Raw genomic sequence first — 17,500 nt, 5'->3', positions numbered from 1 at the left:
CTTTAAAGTGAGACCTGTAACAATTCACCAGTGCAATGTTCATACCCATCTGCCTATGACAGTCTGGAACTGAGACTAATGAAAGACAGAGTAACTCACTGACTCGGATGGAATGCACTAAACTGACAGATTAATTTATACAAGGAGAAAATGCATCATGTACCAACCTAAGAAATGGTGGTTTCTCTCCTAATCAAGGCACTTTGGATGCCATTTTGTATCAATGCTGGATGAATGAGGCCTCTGCCAATGCTGCTCTGTAAACTATCACAATGGGAATGGCTCACGGACTTCCTCCTTCGGATTGATTTCCTGTTGAAGGGTCTCTGCCTGAAACGTTGACTGTTTTCCTCTCCATGCTGAGTTTCTCCAACATTTATTGTGTGAGTGTGTTGCTCTTTCAGATCTGTATGCCTTCATATGGATTCTGCAAGGCATGGCCTCAATTTGGCACAATGGTGGTAGCTCTGTCAGGCATTCATATAACTATTGCAAAACCTTACTGCTCTTTCTAACTGTCCAACTAATAACAATTAAAACTTTACAATGTCTTTGAGAAATAATTAATGTGTAATTGTATTGAATTAACCATCACCAGGCTACCAGCCACCACACATCATTAGCTATATTGATCTCTCTATAGATTAGCAATAGGTAAGTTTGTTTTGTTTGCAGGATGTCTTCCTTTATCTCATTCTTAGATTTTGCCTTCAAAATGGGACGCTGGTAAAAGCTGTGACATGGGAAGGGGGGGAGGGGTCAAGAAATTTGGAGGAAAGAAGTACCTTTGCAAATAAGTATGCTCACACATGCATACACGACTACATTCATGTCTTGGTGGTTCTGAGCCAATAACATTTGGGTGTCATAGCAAACGATTACAAGGACTGTGTGTTTGCAGGAAGTGATGAATAATATAATTCCTTCCAAATTTTATGATCTGCAGCAATTGCATCACAATCTGGGGCTCATTACCGAGAAACAGTATTGTCAGCAGACATACAAGCTAAATGGAACATGGTATTGGAAAAGAGAAATTTGCATTCAATTCTTGACAATTCTGAATTGTTGCTTCTTCCCTCAATACACAAAGGTGACAACTGACATTGCAGGAAGACAGTGTTCTGCCCACCAACTCACTGCTAACAGAAAATACATTCTATGAGAAGTAAAGGCATTTTCTAGACATGCAGTGTTAAATTTTAAATCTCTTCAGCCTTACCATCCTGTTCTAAATGCAAGAACTAAATGGCAGGCAAAAGGTCCTCAGGGTGAAATTCCTGCAGTCAATAACTGAATCAAAAAAGTCAGTGTGAATATGAAACAGGATTTTACATTTTGCACACTCATTGGCTATTTTACTAAAATAGTGACAGGAGAAATTTTACATACAAAAGATTTATGTTATGGATGAGGTCTCAAAGATAATTAGAGAAGAGATCAAGACCTGCCTTTTGAACACTATAAAGTCAGACAGAAAGCTTTGGGGCTGTTCTCATTATAAATGAGGAATGATTTAATAGAGGTGTATAAAATAATGAAAGGGTGGGACAGAGTAGAAGCAGAGGAGGTCCCGGGGATTAATAGCTCCAGAGCATGAGGACACAGCATAATATTAAATACATGAGAGTAGCACAGAGATCAGGAGAAACTTTTCCTTTTATCATTGGGATTTAAACTTCTGTGAGATGTATCACTTATCAAGAATTATTATCAATTATGTTTTAATTAATTTTAAAACTTTATAACAATAGCTTCAATAGGTAGTTGCAGGAAAAGAGAAATAAAATGATTTAGTTACAGTGCAGCCACACAATATTAGAACTGAAAATTTTGTGAGGACAAATACCAACACAGATTGTTTGGACCCCATTGCAACTTCAGTGCAAATGAAAGAGAACTATAGCACAGAAACAGGCCCTTCGGCCCATGCAGTCCATGCCAAACTATTATTCTGCCTAGTCCCATTGAGCTGCACTTGGGCCAAAGCCCTCCCATCCATGTACTTATCCAAACTTCTCTTAAATGTTGAAATCAAACCCACATTCATCACTTCCACTGTCAACTCATTCCACACTCTCACCACCCTCTCAGTGAAGAAGTTCCCCTTCATGTTCCCCTTAAATACTTTACCTTTCACCCTTAATCCATGACATCTGGTTCTAGGCTCACCCAACCTCATTGGAAAAAACCTTTATATACAAATGTAATTATCCTATCTATACCCCTCAATTTTGTATACAGGTTTCCCCCGCTACCTGAAGGTAGAGCGTCCTATTAAACAGTTCGTAAGCCGGACTGTCATAAAGTGAATAAGTGATTACCATTTATTAATATGGGAAAAATTTTTGAGCGTTCCCAGACCCAAAAAATAACCTACAAAATCCTGCCAAATAACACATAAAACCTAAAATAACAGTAGCATATAGTAAAAGCAGGAATGATATGATAAATACACAGCCTATATAAAGTGGAAGTACTTTTCTGCAGCACTGTCTAGCTCAGCGAAAATCTCGCTGAAGCGCTCTCAGCAGAAAAACTCTCTCCAGTAACCTTTAAGCTATGAAGCTGCCAAATCACACCAAATAACACATAAAAATACACAGCCGATATAAAGTAGAAATAATGTAGGTACAGTATAGTATCACTTACCGGAATCGGGAAGACTTCAATAAATTGCAGTTTTGTCACAGTTAAACACTTGCTTATACGAATAATCATCTGACGCAATCGGCAATTGCCTCTGATCTGGGCCGACATTTACGTGCTGGGCGGCACATAAAGCTAATTAATTAGCTTGTTTATTTTGGCTCTTTTCTTAAAGATGTGCTGGGTGCATTCCGACTACTGCTGCACCCCTGCATACTTCACGGCAATGTATCAGTCCGCAGCCCAGAGGTTGGGGACCACTGCTTAAACTATGAAGCTGCCCTCGCCTCAGAAACTGATCAAACCACCCATGACTACCTTTAAATTCCACTTTCGCAACACTTTCATCACCATCGTCCAGTGCTTTCTGTTTCAGCTTATTAAAAAGACTGACTGATTTCTCCTTAAGTATAAGAAAACTTAACAGAACACCACGCTTTGTACGCCCATCAATCCACTCAAGCAATAGACATTCCATTTTATCCATTATTGGATGCCGCTAAGAGAGACTGCTTTGCTACGAGCAGAACCAACAGTAACATCCGCAGCTTTCAAAATTCTTTCCCTCTGCGTATAAATAGTGCGAATGGTGGACGCAGGCAAGTTCAACACGTGGACAATGTCCTTACTTCGTTCACCACGATCGAAACAATTAATTATGTCTAGTTTTACGCTAAGTGGACCACCCTTCCGAGCTCTTTTAGGCTTTTCCGATACCTTAGAACTAATCTTGCTAACGGATGCACAAAATAAAACAAGATAAAGTACGTGTTTAAGCAATGCCGGCTAGAATGCAGTTCCGGGGGAGGAGCTTGGCTGTTCAGGCGTGTATTGCATTTTTTCGTAACAGTGAAAACACCTTCTGTTAGCAAAAACAGGTAACTAATGTAGGTCTTTCATAACAGCGAGGTGTCATAAAGTAAATGTTCAGAAAACGGGGGCCACCTGTACCTCTATCAAATCTCCCTTCATTCTCCTACACTCTAGGGAATAAAGTCCTAATCTATTCAAATTTTCCATATAACACAAGTCTTCAAAATCCTTGTAAATTTTCTTTACATTCTTAATGTTATTGATACCTTTCCTGTAGGTATGTAGGTGACCAGAACTATATACAATTAGTGTTGTTAAAGTCAAGTCTGGTCAATTCATTTAAACAGGTAACTATTCTAAGGCCTATAGCTTTTCCAATCCCCACACCACCACCCCAACACTTTAAAAAAATCACATATTATTTAAATTCATTTTTTACTTGTCTGCAAAAGTTACACCATCCCTTCAATTATTTTCTCTTTCATGTTCAGTTAGAATAACAGTAACTGCTGAACAACTCTAGTAACTGTTGAATGGGAAGAATACTGTCAGAGACCAAATTTACTTTTTGTCATTAACCTAACGTAACGTGAAGTAACTTTCAACATGTACCATGAAACGTAACCAGAACTGATTTTTTAATATATTTATTAACTTTTTATTTATTTATTACAAACAAAAAAACAAAAAAAAGCACATCCATAAAAACCACAACCATAACAAAATCAAATTAAATATTGGGCAGTAAAAGGGAGAAAAATATAAAGGCAAAAGTAAACATACACAGCAGGGGTGCACCGCACCAAAACACCTCAGTCCTCACCCCGCAAGAAAGCCAATACAGGGCCCCATATTCTTTCAAAGATGTCCCCTCTGTCCTCATTACATAGTCTTAGTCTCTCCAAATGTAAAGTTTTTGCCAGTTCTCTCAGCCACAGATCGTACGTAGGCACAGAGTCCATTTTCCACATTTGCAGGATTAACTTCTTAGCAATCACCATTCGAAACAATACAGCCATTTTTTCCATACATATTGGCTGAAGATAGGGAGCTTGTTGCTCCAAGGATGGTTATAAGCGGGTCTGGTTCCCACTTATATTGACACTCCGATTTGTGACAATCATTCCTTTTTGCCTGGCCTAAATGATACTGTTTTTTCTACCTGGCATCTGTAGTGTAGGTGACAATATATTAATGGAAACTTTGCCTCATTTGCACAGTTACAAGCAGTTTACAATATCCCTGCATCTAGTTTTTTTTTAGATATTTACAAATTCGAGATTATGTTAGGGAAATACATACCTAACTTCGAAGTTTTAGACAAACACGAGTCCCTGGAGACAATAAATAAATTTGAACTTGTTACTCATAGTGTGGTATCCTATTTTTATCAGATCCTACATAATGGAGCTCCGGTGAATTCTGCAGATTTTAAACAGGCATGGGTAGGTGAATTGGGTATAGAACTGACAGAGGACGTCTGGGATGAGTGTTTAAAGAGTATACATGATTGTTCGGTCAACATCAGACACAGACTTATACAGTTTAAAACAATACATAGACTCCATTATTCCAAAGAAAAGTTGCAGTTTCTACCCTGATGTTTCACCAGTTTGTAATCGATATAAATCTGTGAACAATAACTTGTCATGTGCATTCTGGTCATGTTATAAGCTTTATGTATACTAGAAAAGCATTTTTTACTGTTTCTATAACCAGAACTGATTTTTAAAATATGATAATATAATTAAAAGCAGCTAGTCTCAGAGGAGAGAATGATATTTCTTACATTTGAAAACCACAGTATTTGCATGTACTTTATAATGCTTACTCTGAGGTTCCAATAGTTAGTGGAGAGACAACTGGCAAGTTTATATTAAGAATTCTGGTATAGATGTACAACAAAAATTAGTCTTAATTATATTTGTCTATCCTGGGTAAGAAATCTGTAGCCCTCCAAAACATAATTGATTATAACCCCAGCATGGAATGTCACAAAAGATCAATTAATAATAGAGGAAATACCTTGCTAAAAATTAAACATATACTTCGAAAGACGTTAGCAGAATACATAGGAGGAAACTCCTCTCTTTGGAAGGACAGCTGATAACCAGAGAATACTGAAGGCAATTGGCAAAAGAAAAATTTTTTTTCAGCAGCAGGTTTATGATTTGGAATACATTGCACAAAAGATTAATGGAAGTTGATTCATTAGCAAGTTTCAATATAGAGTTGGTAAATACTTGAAAAAGGAAAAACACTAAATCTATGGGGAAAGAGCTGTGAGGTGGAACCAATTAGAGAGCTCATTCATAAAGCTATACAAAGTATGGAGCCCTCTCACTCATCCATATCCAGGGCACATTAAATATTAAATACTACAACAAAAAATAAATATAAAGTATTTTGCTGATCCCTTGAATATGAAGAATAACAGACATTCATATTTATTTTTAAAATTTCTTTTACAGATAAATCCACTCTTAAAGTTAAAATGCACAATACACGATCAAATCTCTGCCTAAAATCCTTAAGATATAGACTATAAAATATAGGAGCAGAATTACGCTATTTTGCCCATCACATCTGCATCGCAAAACCCTTCTAATTAGAAAGCTTATTCGTAAAGCTACACAAGTACTGAGCCCTCTTACTCATCTATAACCAGGGAACATTAAATGTTAAATACTACAACAAAAATTACATACAAAATGTTTGTTGATCCTTTGAATACTTGGAATAACAACTGAAATATATATTTATTTTAAAATTTTCTTTTCCAGGTGAATCCACTTTTAAAGTTAAAATTAATTTTGATGATAGTGCAGAGTGCAGAGTGCATGATCAAATATCTGATTAAAAACCCTTCGAGTCCGGCATTTTTTTTAAAATAATGTCCTTAATTTTTTTTTCTCCGTCTTATTACGAATCAGTGGCCAGTAAAAAGAGATCCATGCTCCTTTGGTGGACAATGAATAAAATCACACATTTTACTACAGAGTATTATACTGACAGTTGTGAATAATCTACAGTATATAATTTACCTTATTCATAGGCACTTTTGCCTAAAGGACGTTCAGCACATTGGGCCACCTCAACCCATTTCCTAATTCATACCAACCTACAAATTTAATCTTATCCTTTGGAGTTATTTTTTGATCTTACTGAATAAGGTTATAAAATTGGCCGGTTAGAGAAATTAACATACATATTGAATAGTAGACCAGCATCTTCACTGACACCAAGAATTAATACAGATACCAGTGGAAAGCTAGGAAGCAGCCCTTTGAGTGATGGGGGATTAGCCAAATAAATGTTCAAGAGCTCTGGAAAAGATTAAATGCTCCTCTTGTTGTTTATCTTGTCCTGTCCTAAAGCATTCCACTTACATTAATTGCATTAAAGATCCTTTGATAACAAAAAGAAAAAAAAACCAAATACATTGCTGGTGCTAGAAATCTAAAATAAAACAGAAGATAGTGGAAAATCTCAGTAGGCTTGGCTTTTATTTCAAGGTTTTCATTCTTTATTAAACAGGTTGCATTTATAAAGCACCATTAACACAGTAAAATGCCTTAAAGGAACATTATCAAAGTAAGTATGATTCAAGTTACACAAGGAGAACACAGACGATTTAAAATTATATCAAAGTAAGGATTAAGGAGGACAGTACCAGGAAATTTACAGAAGGAATTTTGAAATTTCAGATCTAGGCAGCTGGAGACTGAGCTGTTAAGAGTAGAGTGATGAAATTTGAGAATGTGCAGAAGGCCACAAGGCACAATTTAAGGCGCACAAATGGACAGCTGCAGAAGGTTACATAGAGTGAGGAAAGGGGAGGCACTAAGGATTTTAAAAACTAGGATAAGAATTTGTAGAGTTGGTGGATGTTACTTAGAACTTCACAGGCCTTTATCAAGATATATATCTATAGTAGGTAATACAGGTTTCCCCCGCCATCCGAAGGTAGAGCGTTCCTATGAAACAGTTCGTAAGCCAAAATGTCGTAAAGCGAAGAAGCAATTACCATTTACTTATATGGGAAAATTTTGTGAGCGTTCGCAGACCCAAAAATAACCTACCAAATCATGCCAAATAACACATAAAACCTAAAATAACAGTAACATATAGTAAAAGCAGGAATGATCTGATAAATACACAGCCTATATAAAGTAGAAATACTTTTCCACAATCATTACTGAACTGTTCTCCATAGCGAAAATCTCACGCAAGTGCCGTCGGCAGAAAATCTCACGCAAGCGCTGTTGGCAAGAACGCTCTCTCCAATAACCTTTAAGCTATGAAGCTGCCAAATCATACCAAATAACACCTAAAAATACACAGCCTATATAAAGTAGAAATAATGTATGTACAGTGTAGTATCACTTACCGGAATCGGGACAGCGCCGAGCAGACTGATGATGGTGTGTTAGACTGAGTCGTCGCAGGCTGGGTGGTGCAGTGGCCCCCACCCTCCGGGCCACCAACCAATACCGATCCGCGAAGCATGCAGGGGTCCAGCGGTAGCCAGGAGGTACACAGAACATCTTTAAGAATAAAGCCGAAACAAACATGCTAATTAATTAGGTGCAGCCCTATGTAATTGTCGGCCCAGGTCAGTGCCGATTTCCGATTGCGTCGTCTCTGAACTGGGCTGACAATTACGTGTCAGCGGCACCTAATTAATTAGCATGTTTATTCCGGCTTTTTTCTTAAAGATGTGCTGTTTGCCTCCCGGCTACCTTTGCATTCTCCGCGAATCGGTATCTGTCCGTGGCCTGGGGTTGGGGTGGTGGGACACTGGGGTGTCATCTCGTCGCCTGTTTCCATTAGAGCAGCAGCTCATCTTCTTCTATCTCTGCCCGCCTCGATGTCGAATGTCGAGGTTCGTCGTCTGCTGTGGCTGATGCAGAAGGCTTGCTTGACTGCTGAGCCTCGCACATTTTTCTATCACACAGTTCTTTAATAAGGACTCAAACCATCCTGCAAATATCTCCTAAACCGACGTACCCTTTCAAAATTAAAGTCGTACTTTATCATTACTCATTCGGTTTCGATTGTCATCCTTTTTTCTTCCAATTGCATCAGCTCTTCATCTGTCAGTTCTTGGTGATGGGATGCCAAAACCTCTTCAACACCATGTTCGTCAGCTTCCACAAGCCAAACTCACATTGTCCTTACTTCGTTCACCACGATCAAAATGCTTAATTATGTCTAGTTTTACCGTAAGTGTAACACCCTTATGAGCTCTTTCAGGCTTTTCCGATACCATAGAACTCATCTTGCAAACGGCTGCTCACAGGCACGTGTTAAAGCAATGCCGTTCCGAATCCGGGGGAGAGCGACTGCTTGGGGTGCGCTGCTTTTTATCACGCGCTGATTTTTTCACGCGCTGAATTTTTTTTCGTAACAGTGAAAACACCTTCTGAAAGCGAAAACAGGGTACTAATGTAGGTTTTTCATAACAGTGAAGTTTCGTAAAACGAACATTCGAAAAGTGGGGGACACCTGGTCTATATTAGAGTTAGATAAACCAGTACCCAACTAAACACTACCCTGCAAAACCCCAATTTGCTAGAGGGGCACTTAGACCTTCGGTCAGAAACTGACAAGTAATATCTTCCGCACTCCTATACTTTTAAAGGAGATATATGCTTGGGTCGCTTGCCGCTGTGCTGGGAACCTTGCACAAACATCTACCTAGCCTGCTGCTGTTCAAGGGACCTGGCACAAAACCCCTGCAATTCACTGACACCCTTGTAGAAAAGAATCACCAACAGCTTGGTGAACTGAGCTTCTCTGTGAGGGTAGTGTTGATCTGGAAATGATATTGTCCAGAAGGTTCTTCAGAAGTCAGAAATGGGGTCCAAAATGGAGTCCCAATTTTGAACTTTAACAAGTTACAAAACAAAATCGGGCAGCATCGCCAACAGTAGCAGATCTTTTCCTGATGAGCTTAACGCATCCTTTGCACGTTTTGAACAAAGGGAAATGGTTGTGTCACCACTCATCCTGAAAGCCTCCAGTGCATCTAATTCTACAGTCACCATCACAGACATAAAATTAGTCTTCTGCAACAAGCATCAGGCTTGGATGGTTTCCCTGGCTGTATCCGTAGATCCTTAGATCCTGTGTGGGTCAGCTGGCAGGGCTATTTGCAGACATTTTTAACCTCTCCCTGCTTCAGGCCGTGGTTCCTCCTGCTTTAAGAAGGTCATTATCATCCCGGTACCAAAGAAAAACAAGATAATTGCTTTAGCAACCACCAGCCAGTGTCTCTGACACCTACCATCAAGTACATCAAGAGGCTGGTTATGACACATATTGACTTCAGCTTTCCAGACAAACTCAACCACTGCAAACTGCCCACTGCTGAAATGGGTCTACGGCAGGCAATATCCGCCTGGTCCTACCCTCATTCCTGCAGCATCTGGATAGCAAACACAAAATGCTGAAGTATCCCAGTAACTCAGGCAGCATCTATGGAGAGAATAAAGAGTAAATGTTTCAAACTGAGAGCTTTCATCAGGACTAGAAAGGAGGGGTTAAAAGCCAGAAAAGGGTTTGGGGGAGGGGGAACAGAGAGAAGGAGTATAAGCTGGCTGGTTATAGGTGAGATCAGATGATGAGGAAGGTGGGTGGGTGCAATAGCACCCCCCCCCCCCACACCAACCCACCTTCCCCTCCTCTCTTCCCCCACCCGTCCACGTTATTACTCTAAGTAAGCTCATCACCAAACTCCAGAAACTGGGAGTCAATGCTTCCCTCTGCAAATGGATCATAAGACCATAATATATAGATAGAAACAGAATTAGGCCATTTGGCCCATCAAGTCTGCTACACTGTTTCATCATGGCTAATCCAATTTTCCTCTCAGCCGCAATCTCCTACCTTTTCCCCATATCTCCTCATGCCCTGACCAATCAAGAATTTATCAACCTCTGCCTTAAATATACGTAAAGACTTGGCCTCCACAGCTGCCTGTGGGAAAGAATTCCGCAAATTCACCACGCTCTGACTAAAGAAATTCTTCTTCATCTCTGTTCTAAAAAGACACCTCTCTATGTTGAGGCTGTGACCTCTGGTCTTAGATTTTCCCACCATAGGAAACATCCTCTCCACTTCTAATCTATCAAGGTCTTTCACCATTCAATAGGTTTCCATGAATTCTAGTGAATACAGGCCCAGAGTCATCAAACGCTCTTCATATGACAAGCCATTCAATCCTAGAATCATTTTTGTGACCTTCCTTTGAACCGTCTCCAGTTTCAGCATATCCTAAGATAAGAGGCCCAAAACTGCTCACACTATTCCAAGAGAGGTCTCATCAGTACTTTTAAAAGTCTCAACATTACATCCTTGCTTTTATATTGTAGTCCTCTTGAAATGAATGCTAACATCGCATATGCCTTCCTCACCACAGACTCAACCTGTAAAATTAACCTTTATGGCACTCTGCACAAGGACTCCCAAGCTCCTTTGTGCCTCATTTTTTTGTATTGTTTCTCCCTTTAGAAAGCAGTCAATCCTTTCATTTTTTTCTACTAACGTGCATGACCATACACTTCCGACACTGCATTCCATCTGCCACTTCTTTGCCCATTCTCCTCATCTGTCTAAGTCCTTCTGTAGCCTCTCCACTTCCTCAAAACTACCTGCCCCTCCACCAACCTTCATATCGCCTGCTAACTTTGCCACAAAGCCACCAATTCAGTCATCCAAATGATTGACATATTACATAAGAAGAATCGGCTGGCTACCACGAGCCACCAGCGGCCAACCAGAAAAGGCTCCCTTTATTTCCACTCTTTGCCTCCTGCCAATCAGCCACTGCTTTATCCATGCTACAATCTTTCCTCTAATACCATGGACTCATAGCCTGTTAAGCAGCCTCAAGTGTGGCACCTTGTCAGAGGCCTTCTGAAAAATTGAAGTGCACAACATCAACCAATTCTCCTTTGTCTATCCTGCTTATTATTTCTTCAAAGAATTCCAACGGATCTGTCGGTTTTTGATTTTCCCTTGAGGAAACCATGCCTACTACAGCCTACTTTATCATATGCCTATAATTTCCTTTCTTCTGCCTTCTGCCTTCTTTGCCCATTCTCCTATTCTGTCAAAGTCCTTCTGCAAACTCACTGCTTCAACAGTACCTATCCCTCCACCTATTATCCACAACCTCGACCACAACAACAATTGACTCAATTTCGCCAATTAAAGCTTCACTGGGCGCTAATTAAAGAGATGAGGGAGATTGAAGCATCGAGGCGAATGTGGAGAGTGAGCGCTGGCTGCCTGTCTTTTTGATCGCTCTGTACCGGAGAGGGGTGAGCCTGCTGCTGTGCCTGGAGGATGTTGCCCAGGTTTTCTGCCCAGGATGTAGTCTATAGACTTTTTATCCAGTCTTAATAGTTTTTTTTATATTCTGTGTTTTTCATCAGATCTTTCTTTTTTTTGTGTAGGTGGGGGATTTGCGGGGTCAATGTGCTGTTCTATTTTGTTTGCTTTTTGTGCAGGGAGGTGGGAGTTGGGGGTCGATGATTGCACTGCCTTTCTTTTCTTTCTTGTTTTCATGGCTACCTGAAGAATAATTTCAGAGTTGTACAAGGCCAAAAGAGATAGGAGTAGAATTAGGCCATTTGTCCCATCGAGTCTGCTCTGCCATTTAATCGTGGCTGGTCCTTTATTCCCCTCCTCAGCCCCACTTCCCAGCCTTCTCCCCAAAACCTTTGATGCTGTGTCCAATCAAGAACCTATCAAGTTCTGCCTTAAATACATCCAACGACCTGGCCTCCACAGCTACCTATGGTAATAAATTCCACAGGTTCGCCAGAGATGCAGAGCACGCACGGCCTCACCGGTGAATGAATGATATCTGTTATCTGTCAAGTAGGGGACCGTGCACAATTCTGATTTGATGGAGACGGGCATGAGAGTACGGAGGAACATCTGGAAAACTTCTGAAATGCCCACTTCACTGCCGCTGCTATTGTGTGGTAACCGGAATCTCCAGAGCAGAAGGTCCCGAAATCCTCCGCTTTGCGTGTTTCAGCGGCCGGGGCGAGGTCGAAGGCGCTCAGCAGAGGATGGCGCTCGGGAGGCTGTATTGAAGCGGCTGGTCGAAGGCTCGAAGTTTTCAGACAGACGGACTGGGTGTCGGCTGTGGTCAGCTGCTTCCAAGGCATCGGCAAATTGACAGTGCTTGGAGGTTTATGGCAGGCAGTTTCTCCCTTTTTCTGCCTGCTATCAGGAACTCGGGGACTTTGAGACTATTTTTACAGTGTCCATGGTTTGTTCTTCATCAAATTATGGTATTGTTTTGCACTGCTGTAACTATATGTTATAATTATGCGGTTCTAGTCAGTGCTGGTCTTTGGTTTGTCCTGTGTTCTGTGATATCACTCCGGAGAAACAGTGTATCATTTCTTAATGCATGTATGCATTTCTAAATGACAATAAAAGAGGACTGAGTGTTCTCATAATCTAAATCTAAATGAATACCCCTCTATTCTGAGCCTGTGCCCTCTTGTCCTAGACTCCCCCCAGTGGGAAACAACCTTTCCACGTCTTCTCTGTCTAGGCCTTTCAAAATTCAAAAGGTTTCAATGCGGTCACCCCTCATCCTTCTAAATTCCAGTGAGTACAGACCCAAAGCCTCAAATATTCTTTGTATGATAACCCTTTCATTCTTGGAATCATCCTTGTGATCCTCCTCTGAACCCTCTCCAATGCCAGCACACCTTTTCTTTGATGAGGAGCTATTCACAATACTCAAGGTGAGACCTCACCAGTGCCTTATAAAGCCTCAGCATCACAACCCTGATCTTGTATTCTAGGCCTCTTGAAATGAATGCTAACATTGCATCTGCCTTCCTCACCACCGACTCTACCTGCAAGTTAACCTTTAGGGTGTTCTGCCACCCTCTGGCTGGGTAGCCTCCAACCTGATGGCATGAGTATCGATTTTTCCTTCCAGTAACAAAAATTTTCCCTCCCCCTCCCCTCTCCTTCTATTCCCCACTCTGGTCTCTTACCTCCTCTCGCCTGCCCATCAACTCCCCCGGGTTCCCTCCTCCTTCCCTACTTTGAGAATAAATGAACCTTAGAACAAAACCATCAATTCCATCATCCAAATCATTGACGTATGACATATAACGTGGAAAGAAGCAGTTTCAACACGAACTCCTGTGGAACACCATTAGTCACTGGAAGTCAACCAGAAAAAACACACGCACACATAAAACAGTTGAGCTGCAATCTCAAGGCAGTGCTGCCATCTTGTGGTGAAGCTGACACCCTATCAATCAATTCACTGAACTTCATTCAACACAGATACACAGAAAGCTCCACCACTTTGTTGAAGAGTGGGCCTTTTGTGATTTGTGTTTACCAAGTGTAGAATGTGCAATCTCTTTGTAAAAACATAACCCAATTATGCAAGCTCTGATGGATTTACTATAGACTGGGAGAGAAAAAAGGTTAGGGTTCTCCAGATACACACAAAATAATTAATGAAAATCAATCAACTAAAATTAAAAGACCACTGGTATGCTTAATGTTAATTGTCCAGCTGGGTCCATCTTAATCATGAGAGTTTTAGCCTGAACACAATGCATTATGATCCTCTCCAGACACCAAACTCTTTTTCAAACCATCCACCTTTTAACTTTCCAATACCTCCTGATTCCAACAAAGCGCAGGATAGTTGGATATTAGCATTGTCCTGGAGTGCTGTGTAACTCTCTGATTCAGGTTCATGTCTGCTACATATGAACTCACTCAGATCCAAACCTGAAGTATCAAGCATGTCCCCTTGGATCCAAATACAAGAAAACTAAAATAAGAACAGAAATGGAAGCAGGAAGAGCATATTTGACCTCTTAGGTACGCTCCACTCAGTAGATGACTTAAACAGCACTACTTTTCTATGTAATCTCCTATACCTTTGATTCTATTTATATCCAAAAATATTGATTTCCATCTTGAAGCTACTCAGTGCCTGAAACTCCACAGCCTTCTTGGTCACTGAATTCTAAAAATGATTACTGCACGGATACAGAAAGGTTTTCTCAGTTGAATTTTGAATGGTCACCTTTTTAGTCTAAGGCTGTGACCCCCTAGTTTTAATCATTACAGCCAGGAAGAATCTTATACTATCATACTTTATACTAGGAATTTAGTCACCTCTTACTTTTCTGAACACAAGAGGATAATCCACCACCAACCCATGTCAGAAATCAAGAGAGTAAAGCTTTGAAAATTTCCTCTCGTCCAAGATAGGGAGGCCAGACCTGCATGTAATGTTCCAGGCAATCTCAGCTGAGCCATATACAAGAAACCTTTTTCTTCTTGTACTTATATATTGCAATAAGTTTAAAGGAAAGAGAAACCTAATACCACAAAATATTAAGAGGTGACCTCAGTAAAACAAATTTTGTTGCACTTACACACCACATTCCTCTCAAACCCAAAATCTTTCAACATTTAAAAACACTGCTTTCCTTTTTTCCCCTCATTACATCAGCCACATCCTCAAGCATTTATTAATCCTATCTAATACTCCAATGCCCAAAATTTCTCTGCAGCCCTTTGTATCATAAACAAATGAGGATATATTATACATGGTCTCCTCAAGCATATCATTGCCATAGATTGTGAATACTTTATACTTTATTGTCACCAAACAATTGATACTAGAACGTACGATCATCACAGCGATATTTGATTCTGTGCTTCCCGCTCCCTGGATTACAAATCGATAGTAAATATTAAAAATTTAAATTATAAATCATAAATAGAAAATAGAAAAATGGAAAGTAAGGTAGTGCAAAAAAACCGAGATGCAGGTCCGTATATTTGGAGGGTACAGCCCAGATCTGAGTCAGGATCCGTTCAGTAGTCTTATCACAGTTGGAAAGAAGCTGTTCCCAAATCTGGCCATACGAGTCTTCAAGCTCCTGAGCCTTCTCCCGGAGGGAAGAGCGACGAAAAGTGTGTTGGCTGGGTGGGTCGAGTCCTTGATTATCCTGGCAGCACTGCTCCGACAGTGTGCAGTTTAAAGTAAGTCCAAGGACGGAAGATTAGTTTGTGTGATGTGCTGCGTCCTGTTCACGATTTTCTGCAGCTTCTTCCAATCTTGGACAGGACAACTTCCATACCAGGTTGTGATGCACCCTAGAAGAATGCTTTCTACGGTACATCTATAAAAATCAGTGAGGGTTTTAGGGGACAGGCCAAATTTCTTTAGTTTTCTCAGGAAGTAACAGCGCTGGTGGGCCTTTTTGGCAGTGGACTCTGCTTGGTTGGACCAAGTCAGGTCATAGTTAGGAACTCTGGATTGATCGGAACTCCGTATCAAATGGAAAAGCCTACAAATAGTGGATACTAACATTCTCTTCACTCTTTCTGCCCTGCTACTTCTCTCTGCAACTGGAAACTTGTTTTACCTCCGGCTTTTCTGCATTCTGATGAAAGGTCATTGTCTTGAAATGTCAGCTCCACTGCTACTGTGTGACCTCATGAATATTCTCACCATTTTCTATTTTATGTCACCTTGGAGCCACATCAACGACACCGCTCCCAATGAGGCCACTTCAACTTACATTATTTTGCTTTCTCTTTATCACAGTTCTGCCTAAAGTTCTTAGATCTAAACAGAAAGTGTTTCTTTTTGAATACACGCTACCTAAAGGAGGGAGGAGGAGATGGCGGTGCGACACAGCGCACGCAGCCGTTCTGAATATCGTGCGTGTTAACTAGGGGCCGTGCACAATCCTGATTTAATAGAGACAGCCATAAGAAGCACGGAGGAACACCTGGAGAAACTTCTGAAATGCCCACTTCGCTGCCACTGCTACTGTGCGATCGAGAATCTCCGGAGGGGAAGGTCCCAAATCCTCGGCTTTGCCTACTGCCTGTTGCCGGGTCCGGGGTTGAAACACTCAGCAGAGATGGTGCTCGGTGCTCGGTGTCAGAGAGTTGGTCGGAGGCTCGGAATTTTCCGATGGACTCGGAGTCGGACTGTGGTCGGGTGCTTCATCGGCAAGTTTGCGGGGCTGGAGGTTCACCGTCTGCGTGAGATGATGGCACTTTCGAAAGACTTTGAGAGTTTTTACCGTGCCATGGTCTGTTCTTTATCAAATTATAGTATTATAACTATATGTTATAACTGTGGTTTTTGTCAGTTTTTCAGTAGGTTTGTCCTGTGTTTCTGTGATATCATTCTGGAGAAACATTGTATCATTTCTTAATGCATTCATTACTAAATGACAATAAAGGAGGACTGTGTGTCCTCATAATTTAATCTAATCTAATCTGCTGAATGTTTCTAATATCTTTTTATTTTTAAGAAAGTAAAACTTGCATGCCCGGCTCCATACTTGTCCAACACTACCAGCTTCTGCTTGGATTCTGAATTGGAAGATTGCAGGTTTAAAGCTCCTCTGCAGAAACATACATTTCATCCCCCTCGTGGACCGGGAGAATGAAGGGCACGTCACTGTGAGGAAGTTCAAGCGCAAGTGCAACTCTAAGGATTTGCAGCCAACAAACGGAGGTGCCTCCTTCCCTTTTTTGAGACAAAAGGGTTTTTGTAGTGTTGCACGAAGAACTGATCCCAGGACAAACAGATTATCCCTACACTAAATATATTTGAAGCGAACACTGAAGTAATGCACTGTTAAGTTACACAGGAACAGCTGAAACAGTGCAAACACCTTTTAAGTGCAAGACATCGTCTTCGCTTTTCCCCAGCAACACATTGTAATAGCATGCTTTCCCCAAGTATACATTTCTATGAGGAAAGTTTGAATAAAAACAGTACATTACAGCCTCAATTCACTGTAGAATTGAATGTATCCTTTCATTCAATGTCCATGCAACACACATCAAAGTTGCTGGTGAACATCGACTGTACCTCTTCCAATAGATGCTGCCTGGCCTGCTGCGTTCACCAGCAACTTTGATGTGTGTTGCTTGAATTTCCAGCATCTGCAGAATTCCTCGTGTTTGCGTTTTTAAATTCAATGTCGATGATTGG

The 17,500-nt window shown here is 40.8% G+C and overlaps 1 protein-coding gene across 2 annotated transcripts in view; it reads right to left on the bottom strand.

Moving 5' to 3' along the window:
• lin52 (lin-52 DREAM MuvB core complex component) overlaps positions 1-17,500 on the bottom strand; it is a 94,467-nt gene that overhangs the window by 48,405 nt on the left and 28,562 nt on the right. The window lies entirely within an intron of this gene.

Source organism: Mobula birostris, chromosome 1 (genome assembly GCF_030028105.1).
Source record: "Mobula birostris isolate sMobBir1 chromosome 1, sMobBir1.hap1, whole genome shotgun sequence".
NCBI lineage: Eukaryota > Metazoa > Chordata > Chondrichthyes > Myliobatiformes > Myliobatidae > Mobula > Mobula birostris.
The sequence above is the reverse complement of the archived record's forward strand: the minus strand, read 5'-3'. Positions and strand labels throughout refer to the sequence as shown.